Genomic DNA, 9,433 nt, shown 5'->3' on the forward strand with positions numbered 1-9,433 from the left:
CGATTGGTGACCTCAAAAAGTGTAGCTTCAGATTAGAAAGGACCTACATCTCTTGAAGGGGGCTGAGTAGAGACTGGGAAGTCAATAAGTTAAGACCACAGAGATGAATTTTAAAACAACAGGAGGCCGGATTGTAACTGAGGGTGAATATGGTATTGAGGGGTCAAGATTGAATTTTTTGCTTTTTCCTGAAAGTGAAAGACATTAGACTGGTTGTATATGTAGATAAGAATGGTCTCTGAAAAAAATTAGTGATATGATTTTTAATATGAATAACTACATAGAAAATATATCTTTTTGCTGTGTTTGCTTTGTTTTGTTTGCAGTGTCTGGGATCTAACCCAGGGCTTTACTGATACTAGTCAAGCATCTTCCCAGTGAGCCACATCACAGCCCCAGGTGATGTGTATTTTCATCTTTGACATGAGAGTTTCTCTAAGGAATTGATTGGACAGGAGTTCTCACAGTACAATTGCATTCATTACTGCCTTGTTTATGATAGTGACCTGGGCATTTAAAAATATATATATGGTATACCCAGTACAATTTCTTGCCAGTAAAACTGAGGACATGTATTTATATGCTGGATAATGATGCACTTATGAACTGTCCATTTGGTTGAAAATTCTGCAGCCACTAAATACTTGAAGTCTTCCTTCCCTCTGGTACTGAGGACTGAATCCAGAGGTGCCCTACCACTGATCTACATCCCTAGCCCTTCTCATTCTTTTATTTTTGAGACAGGGTCTCGCATTCTTGCCAAGAATGCCTTTGAATTTGCCATCATCCTGCCTCACCCTCCCCAGCTGCTGAGATTGCAGGCATGAGCAGCAAGCCTCCTACAGTTGAAGACTACTAAATGCCAAAGGAAAATTCTAACAGTAAATGAATAAAGAAGGCTACAAGAAATAAAATGTGATCTAATTTACATAAAAATCTTACGCTTTTAAGTTTTAAAATATAGGAAGAAACTGCATCAAAATGTTTTAAAATACTACCCTATATAGTGGAATTCTGGATCAACCTTGTTACAAATTTCTAAATAGACATCCATTACATTTACCCACCAAAAAAAAAAAATATCTTTTATCAGTGGAAAGAAATTTTCTTCATTCATTTATTCATTAACTCATTCATTTAACAAATCCTTTGGAATGTCTATCCTATGCAGGACAGACTGGTATGGGCAATAGATAGGTTATACGCATTATTCCTGGCCCCCTCAATGGATGCTGGAAAATCTCTCTCTCTCTCTCTCTCTCTCTCTCTCTCTCTCTCTCTCTCTCTCTCTCTCTCTCTGATCTCAAGCTGGAAAATATGTTGAAAGTATTCAACTACTGTACTGATATTCAGTGTCTAGAAGGCTTTGATCTCTGCACAGGTTTTCAAAGGTTGGAGGTGGCATGGAAAGACACTGGGAGCCTTTTAGAAATTATTGCCACCATCTCTAATTATAGCCACTGCCCCCATTTCCTGCCTTTTCCTTGTTCTCTTTGAGAAGGAGAATGTAGGTCCTCATATAGCTAAAGCATATGGTTTATCCTCAGATGTTCTACCTAGGAGCACTTTCAGAGAGCACTTTTGCTAACGCTCTCCTTTTCTAATCTCTGCCCCTACCTACTGGACTAAATCCCAGAAGGAGTTTGCTGCCACCACCCTTAGCACCCTGTGTTAAGGGACCACCCACACCAAGAAAAAAAAAAAAGCCTCCACCTATATCTTGCTGCTCCTGATTACAGTGCATCCTGGGAGAGCAGAGAAGAACAAGAGGAACTGATACAGTGAGAAGTCTTGAAGAACCCCCACAGAGGCCTGTTCCTGACGCTCTGGTCAGCGCCTGGCATTTCCATAGCTATGGACAAAATGCAGTGAGTTTGGGGCATCTCCTGCCAGCTTCACATCTGCCCTCCTCAGGGTGACACCACTGCCTTCTCTTTAATAACAGGTGTGGCTCCTCTGAGACTGGCAAGTGATTGGCTGTTCCCTTAAGTAATTGAAAGTGTTTTGTTCTTAATTACATTTATCCTCCTGTCTTTAAGTTTATCTGAGGAATGACTTGCTTAATATTTTAAATATGGAAAATATTTTTTTAAAAAATTATTCCTATACACTCTTTTATTTCCACAAAAAGAGTACAAGTTCTTTGAGGTGAGAGGCACTATATTGTTCTATAAGCAATCATACACTCATGTACCGTATGATGATATTTTGGTCAATGACAGAGCACCTATGTGATGGTGGTCCCATAAGATGATGTCATTTAGTGATGTCATAGCCATCTTAGTTTGGGTTAGCACATTCTATAATGTTCACACAGTGGCAAAAATCCTCTGATTATGCATTTCTCAGAGCATATCCCCATGACTGTATCCATAACACGTTTAGAAGACACCAGAACAATAATTAGTTGTTAAATAGAAAGAGACTAATTGGAGGAACAGAGCCAGGATGCAATGAGATGAGTTGAATGGGAATTAAATCATGATGAGAAGATGGGGACTGCAGACTGTTCACTGGCTGATCCTACTTTTCCACCAAACTGATCCACCCACCAGCCCTCAATACATGCGACAAAAGAAGACCCACCTCTGGGCTTCAGGTTTCCCTACTCTCCTTGCAATGCATGTGTCTGCTTGGTTTCTGCCCCTACTGTTGCTGCCAACCCTTCTCCAGAGTCTGTCTTGCTTTGGATCCTCTTGGCTTGGCTTTTGTTTATTGTTTTGCTTTGTTTCCATCTCCATTCTGCGTGTTCCTGGTTAGAGCTCGGCGTGCTGAGCTGTCACAGTCTGCATTCATCCTCTAGCTCGTCTCACTCCGGATTATTCAACTCATCATGAGGCCTCGGGATAGACTCTGCCTGGATCCAACAGCTGCCTCTCTCCTGCCTGCCAAAGGAACAGGAAATGGAAGATAAATGGAAGCAAGTGGTATAAATAAGATTATAATATCAACTCACCTGTAAAGCAGAAACTGCAAAGATTCATAGACCCCAGAGGTTATTGCAGAGTGCCAAGCACATTTATGAGACAGTATATCAGCCCAAATCCCTCATTTTGGTAACATTTACTGGAATTAATGATATCACCTGATTTGAACTCACAGAAATATGCTCTGATCATAAGCAAAACCAAGCCATTGGAACTTTCTTATCCAGGGTGTGTTTGTCTTATGAAGACACTTGTTCAACAGTACTTACTGAGCGCCTTTCACTGAGATGGGTTTTAATGATACTGTGTTAATCAACAACATAAGTGATTCCCTTCTATAATTCATGACCTAGATAGGGAGAGAGGCATGGCACTAACCAAATGTGTTAGTCAGCTTTGCACTACTGTGACCAGAATACCTGACGAGAACAACTGAGAGCAGGGAAGGTGTATTTTGGTTCACGGTTTTATAGGTTTAACCCATGGAAAATCAAGTCCACTGCTGTGGGTCCAAGGTGAGGCAGAACATCATGGAGGAAGGGCATGGCATAGAAATGCTGGTCACCTCTTGGTGGCCAGAAAGCAGAAAAAGAGAAGAAAGGGAAAAGGATCAAAGGGCATATGAACCTCCAGGGCATTGCCCCAATGACTCACCTCCTCCAGACATACCCCACCTGCCTACACTTACCACCCAGGTAATCCATTCAGACTAAGATGGACTGATTGGGTTACAGTTCTCACTAACCAGTCAATTACCTCTGAATATTCCTGTATTAACACAGGAGTGTTTGGGGGGGACATTTCATATGCAAGCCACAATTCCAAACAATACACAAGTAACTCTGCAGTTATGGTTTCAGTAAGCACCGACTGAACGTAGGGTACCATGTGAGTAAATAATATGGGATACTGATTTGCCTGAGAATCAGGAAAAGATTTACATGAGAAAAAGAGTCATTTTTGAGGTCTAAACAAAGAGTCGGCATTAAATAGCCAAAGGAAAGTTGTTGGGCTGAGCAGGGCACATATGTGTTCAAAAGGCCTGTAGCAGGAAGAAACTTGGAGAATCTAAAGGACCAAAGGAAAATCCATAGCTGGAAAGGAAAGACAGATGGGGACTGGAGGGAAGCTGGGGATTGGGGTGGACCAGACCACCCAGACCTAAGGCCAAGGTGAGGTTCTTGGTTGGAATACTAGGTCTACATGATTACATCCAGGTTTTTTAAAAAATTAAACCTGGCTGATTGGGTGGGTACTAGACTGCAGATTTTGTCAAAAAGGGAGGGAGATAGATTGAAAAGGAAGATATTAAAATGCTCTCAAGGAGTGGGACTTGGGCTTGGAGTAGGGTAGCTGCAATGGGGTAGAGTGGGTGGGATACATCCCAGAGATTTCTAGGAGCCCAAATCAGCAAAATTTGGCAAGGAATGTCCAGTTGGGAAGGACCATAGTGTCAGGTTTGCTCTTAGAATTCATTCAATGCTCACCTGGTTAGGATACCATGAAGCCAGCTACAACAGGCTTCATGAAGCTAGATTTGACCAGAAGAAAGTAGGATTGTGATGGGCTGCCCACTTGAATGACATTGAAAAGGGTGGCTGAACTGCCCTTTCTAGAATTTTCCATCATGAACTAGACATTGTGTTGTTATACATCTTCACACATGTTTTCTCTTTAGATCTATTCTGGAATCTGATGCAAAGTTCTTTTAACATCATCATTCTGTAGAGAAAGAACTTTGGGATGTTGTGTGAAATAGAAATTCAAAAACATATGTTTCCTTCAATCTCATCAAAAAACTACATCAGGATACCAAAACCAGTTCCCGTTTTGTGATTAACTCACTCTGTGACCTCAGGCAATTTTCTTTCCCTCTCTGTGTTTTCATGTCTATTTTGGGAATGCTGAACTAAGTATTCCATAAAGCAACTTCCAGCACTAAAATCCTTTGCATATGTGACTACACCTATACACCTGGAGAAGAATGTGTCCGTAATTGCAGGTAGCTCGACTTCTGCTTAACATTGAGAATTGCATATCCTGGCTCCATATTTTAATTCAGAAAGTTCTTTCAAACAAAAATGCAATATAATTTACCATAAATTTTGAAACAAATTTGTGCTAATGAAAAATGTTCTAAGCAACAGCAACCCTTTTATAAGAGTTACATTCTCCTAATGGACAGCAGGCAAAGGGAAACATCAAAATATGTTCCAAACCTACAAACCCCCAGGATGTGTGCCACTTAGACATGGCTGTTTGTTCCCAATAAAATTAGCAACATGTTAACCTGCACAGTCGGACTCCATGGATGATTTTTTAGAGTGGTACCAATTTACATCTCAGGCCTCCCTAACAACACACCTGATTGCCTCATCTACCACATCCTGCAAAGGAACATCTGTTCCTAATGTCTCAAAGCTGCTTCCAGGAATACACTTGTACTCTATGCACAGAATTGTAGATTAAACACCAGCCCCAACTTCCTCCCCTGCTCCCAACACCTCACTTTAGATTGCATCCTCATCATCCCCATTGCATGGACCATGTCAACAGGGAACAACTGGTCTACCTGACTCCAGAAGCCCCAGCCCATTTTTCTATGTTCTGTGTCAGCTTTGAATGTTCTTTGTTATAGGAGAGCCTGTGTTCCTGGCCTCTTGCTCCAAATTGTCTCTGCTGTTCAGGATGAAATCTAAAACTCCAGACAGAGCATTCTAGATCCTTCAGGAACCTTCTACAAGTCACCTTGGCAGCCTCACTTACCCAGACTCAGCCCTCTGTGCCTTCTTTCTAAGACTCATGGCTTTTTCCCTTCTCACAAGAGCAGATCCTCTTCCCCACTAGCTTGTTGGGGATGACTAAGTTATAAAGGGTCTTATATGTCACATGTGCAATTTGGCTTCCCCCCATGTGGGTAAGGCAGGCTGCTGTGGACTCCAGGCAGGGGAGGCCTGGGCAGATTTGCCTTCTAGTCTGAAAGCCTAAGCTGCCACTTGGCAGAAATCAGAGCAGAGGAAAGGACACTGGGAAGGGAAGGGAAGAGAGGTACTGGTCACATGCCTCAGAAAGATCAGCTGTGTAAACAAACAAGTGAGTGAATCCATCCCTAATAGTATAAATAGCCCAATTATATAAACAGATCCATCTCATGGGTCCAGGTCTCACCAAGCATACTGTAAAAAGATCAAGATTTAATTATCGTCTGCATTTTTTTTAAAATGACCAACACAGGGCAATACTCTAGTTTTGTAAATTCAGCTAGAGAGAAAGTGGTGGCAATGAAGAAAGGTGGTTGAAGAACAGCAAGACAGTCAAACTGCAAATCTCGTCATGCTTCTGAGTGTGTTCATGTGTGTCGTCATAGTCAATCTTCTCTGTAACCCTGGGAAGTAAGGAGAGCAGACATTGCATGAGTTGACTCAGGCGACATCCTCTGAACTCCGAAAGCTTGTTGTTCCCTAACACTTATCCACAGACTTGATTCTCATCCAGGAGAACGATGACATTGGAATGCAACAAATGAGAAAAATGAAAAGGTACTTACTTATTCTCCCAGCGCTGCCTTTGTTCTGAGATCATACACTTGATATCTGGGGGGAGCTGTTAAAATGTCCTTCTGAATGGAATGATCGTGATGGCAGAAAATGGAAGTCCCTTCATTGCTATTGTCTTACCTAGTTTTGTGTTCTTACTTTGCCAATAAGAAGTTGGTTACTCCAATATGCTCTAAAAATAGTTTGGGGGGCATTTTGAAGGCTTTTTAAAAAATTCAAATTTGAAGATCTAGTGTCACATCCCATTTGGAGGTCCAATGAAGGACACACTAGACCAAGTAAGTAGATTTTATTGAGTGAGTTTTATTCCATGAGCTAACACCAACTCATTGGCAAATGCTGCGTGGACAACATATTCTGAAAAAGATGCTGAGCCCCCTGTGTGCTCCAAGGGGGGAAATGTGCTAACATCCGTTACTGAGGTCAGCTGTAGATGAGAGGAGGGAAGGTTGGCCCCATTTTCAGGGGGATGCAGGTAAATATTTACTAGCTATTCACTAAAAAGAGCAAAATCCTGGATTTGTGGCATTGGGCAATTATCATGGTGAAAGGCTGTCACCATTGCCAATGTCAGCACACTAACCTGGTGAATCTGAAAGCAGAGCTCAGAAGAAACAACAGAATTGGCTCTCTCAGGCTCCAGGACAACAGGACACACTTGCTGTATGTTTTCTGCTTTAATTGTATACAGTGGGGACCAGGATACATGTGCCGTTCACACTTCCATTCACAGACTACAGTTCTTCCCTTATTCCCATGTCCACGGAATATTTCTTTAGATGAAAAAATACCATACATTTCTGTTTCTTTATCAGTTCTCACGTATGCAACCCAAGCATGGAATAAAATGAATGATCATAGAATCCATGCTAGTAAGAACAGTGGCATTGACACATGAGTGGTGAAACATGATTATCAAAACATGAATGATGATGGTGAGCCCATTGATGGGGAGAGAGCTCTTCTAGAAACAGAGTTATGGAATGAATCCCATCAAGAGGAACTGGCTTCACTGACTGGCCAATAGAGGCCCAATTAACAGTTGCTTCCTTATCAGGGGTGCCACAAAGACAAGTGATTATTAAACAACTGGACTTTGTTACTTAGTGACCAAAATTGGTTTATGATGCTATTATTTCTAGGCTGAGCAAGATGGCTTTCTGAAGAGTATCAAATTTTAATATTTACTAAGCTATGGAGCTGTAAGTTTAAGCCTGGGGTATAGAGCCCAAGAAAAGGCTTACAGTAGTGAGTGCTGGTTCTCACTTCTGCTTTCATGTGCACTGGAATTTTACCCTACCTCTTTTTGTTATCTGGACCTCCCCACAGCTTTGCTCTGGGACTCCAGTTCTTTGGGGAGAAGCCAGAAGCTTGGTCCACACAAGAGTTTTAGGACTGGGCAAAAGATATGAGATTGAAAGAACTTGGAACTAAAAGCATGGGATCATGGAGTTCAAAGTGGTAGGTCCATGAAGGCTCCAATATATAGTTATGCAAGCTTCCAATGTACAGTTGAGCAGGCTGCACACCACACAACTCCAGCAGGCACCATTTTATGTGAACCTGACATGCCTACTTCTGTAGAATCTGGAAGTGGGGCAGGAAATGGAGCAAATGGTCTGTGACAAAGGAAAGGAAAATTGTTCAAAAGAACTGAAGGAAAAAAATAAGAACAGTGTTGGACTGCTGTGGCTGAGCCCAGTGCAGGAGAAAGATCTAGAAGAACTTCTTTGGCCTAGACTCAGCATTGTACGTATATGGAAATTGAGACCTAGAAAGAGGTTGTCGCTTGGGCAAGACTATCTGGAGACGTAGCACTTGCAACTCAAGCCCAGGAGTGTTTGTAAACTCAAAAGAGCAGGCAGGAGGGTATGGGAACAGGGCCAGAATTAAAATGAGTCAGGAGTTAGGAAATGGGTTCCAGGGGGAAATGCCCAATGGGCAGAGCAGGGGCAGGATGACCAGGTGCCAATCATGCCTTAATTACAGTGTGTGGTCACTGACACATACTGTACCATCAACCTTCACATCAACCCTGAGAGATAAGAATTCTGCTCGACATTCTCCATATCAGAGACCAAATTCAGGCAAATTAAGTCACTTGCCCACTCCCCACCGCTGGAGCCAGCTTGAATCCAGGTGTGTCTAAATCTAGAGGCCATGGCCTTTCACTTACTCCAAGTCTTTGGATTGGCCTCATGGGCAATATCTTGGAGCTTGTTAGGAAATACAGATTCCCTGGCTCCATCCAAGAGCCATGGAATCAGAGTCTGCATCTTAGCAAAGTCACCAGGTGACTCATGTGCCCCCATCCATTTGACAATCGCCTTCTAGATGACTCCCTCCCAAGGATTCTTCAAAATGATTCTGCTTCCTGACTATTAAGTCCTGATGTGTTTTTCTTCTGGTGGAATTTGGGCCGAGATATTCTGCTATTCCTCTCTGGGATTCATCCTGAAGGAAGAAAAATGTCATTGGGTGAAACTGTCCCTTCCTCTTCCGTCTTTGCCAATGAACACGTTGACAGTGTGGCCATGTGTGGCTTCTCTCATGATGGTGACACAGCCAAGACAAGGCTTGTTTTAAGGTGAAACAACTGGCCCCTGTCCCAGGGCTTCATCTGGCACTGTGGGACTTTTCAGCACCTCAGCTGTCAAAGAGGAAGAAGTGGAGCATGGCGTGCGGATGCGGATGCCGGGAAAGTAGGAAGAAGACCGAGACCATCTGATTTCACCCCTCTCCTCCAGCTGTCAGGAAAAAAAAAAACCCTCATTCTATCTCCCCAGCCCAGAGGAAATCATCTGAATGACATCTGGAAGGAATGGATAGGCACCCCATAAGCCACTCCCCCCCCCATCCATCCTCATAGAACACAGAATCCCTCCTTGCTGGCCAGAGCTGACCAGACCAAAGAGGGAGCCAGGGCAGGAGCCTCCTGGATTCTAGTTC

This window comes from Marmota monax, unplaced genomic scaffold, assembly GCF_021218885.2.
Source record: "Marmota monax isolate L192 unplaced genomic scaffold, Marmota_monax_Labrador192_F-V1.1 WCK01_AAM20220418_F8-fsc00024, whole genome shotgun sequence".
In the NCBI taxonomy this organism is placed as follows: Eukaryota; Metazoa; Chordata; class Mammalia; order Rodentia; family Sciuridae; genus Marmota; species Marmota monax.